The 1,392-nt window shown below is 33.0% G+C and overlaps 1 non-coding gene across 1 annotated transcript; it reads left to right on the top strand.

The window, feature by feature from the left end:
* The first annotated feature begins 344 nt into the window (after positions 1–344).
* LOC128282688 (small nucleolar RNA R71) lies at positions 345–451 on the top strand. The gene has a single exon (XR_008273042.1). It is a non-coding gene; the product is annotated as a small nucleolar RNA R71 (small nucleolar RNA).
* The last annotated feature ends 941 nt before the right edge of the window (positions 452–1,392 follow it).

Below are 1,392 nucleotides of genomic sequence, written 5' to 3'. Positions count from 1 at the left end.
ATTTGACATACAAGTCGCCCATAATACTAAACCATATAATATTTGGCCACTGCACATTTGTCTATCACATTTTCAAGGTTTCTCAAACAAGTCTTTTTTAACTAATTCCACATCCAAATGACAGAAATCAAAATACGATATTTTCACACATGAAATTTCACATATAATAAACATAGAATATAACATTCAATTATTTTCGTGACTTGGTTTTGTGGTCCCGAAACCATTTTTCGACTAGGGTTAAAATAGGGCTGTCACAAACTCTTTTTGTTGAAGCATCTACCGCCATTCTAGTTTGAGCATTGAGACCATTGTACAAAGTCTCTAATTGAATAGAGTGAAGAATGCCATGATGGTGGCACTTTTGAAATAACTCCTTGAACCACTCCCATGCCTCATATAAAGATTCTTCATCAAGTTGCTGAAATGTGGTAACTTTATTTCAGAGTCTAACACTCTTACTAGGCAGAATGTACTTCAGTAAGAAATGTTCAACCAACCCTTGCCATATAGTTACAAAATCGGACTGTAGGGAGTTCAACCATGCTCATGCTCTATCTCTTAAAGAGTATATGAACAATTTCAATCTCACACATATTCTGTAACTTTGGCCAATTTGAACAAGTTGCTTACTTCCATGAATAAATGAAGATGAAGGTGCAGATCTTTAGTGGGCATTCCATTAAATTGACCCACCATTTGTAGCATTTGGAACATGATCGACTTTAGTTCAAATTGCGGCGCCTCAAAATTGAGTCTCACAATACAAGTTCGTTGAAGAGAGGACAACATATTATCGAATGGCAGGGTCTCTTTCATCAGCAACAATGACTATATTTTAAGCATTATTAGCAATTACTCCTCTTAGAACTTGTTGTGGAGGATTAGTTATCACCTGAATAATCACAAAAATTACTAAAGTAAGAAAAAAAAGGAAATGTAAAACAAATTGCAAGATAATTAATTTCACAAATAATGACTAAATTAATCATCGGCAACGACGCCAAAAACTTATTGCGAATTTTCTTATAATATGCAAGTGTACATAGTCGCTCACAAGTAATACAATAGTAAATAATAGAGTTATCGTCTCCACATGGACTAGTTTTAAAATATAAATTTAAAAATTTAAAAAGGCAACTTGGAAAATAAATAGAAATTTGAGCGAATGCAAGGAATTATACGAAACAATTTAAAAGCAGTAACACAAATTAATAGCACTGAGATGAAAAGCTAAAATAATTACCCCCTAATATGCAACTATTAGTAGCGATGCTATTGCAATCCTATGACAATAAGACGATTTATTAATCTAGAATCAACAAGTTATAGGCTTCTTTCAAAGTCACTACGTTCAATATTTTAATCAAGATTGCAATTGCAAGCACCGTT

Source organism: Gossypium arboreum, chromosome 10 (assembly GCF_025698485.1).
Source record: "Gossypium arboreum isolate Shixiya-1 chromosome 10, ASM2569848v2, whole genome shotgun sequence".
Lineage (NCBI taxonomy): Eukaryota > Viridiplantae > Streptophyta > Magnoliopsida > Malvales > Malvaceae > Gossypium > Gossypium arboreum.
The sequence above is the reverse complement of the archived record's forward strand: the minus strand, read 5'-3'. Positions and strand labels throughout refer to the sequence as shown.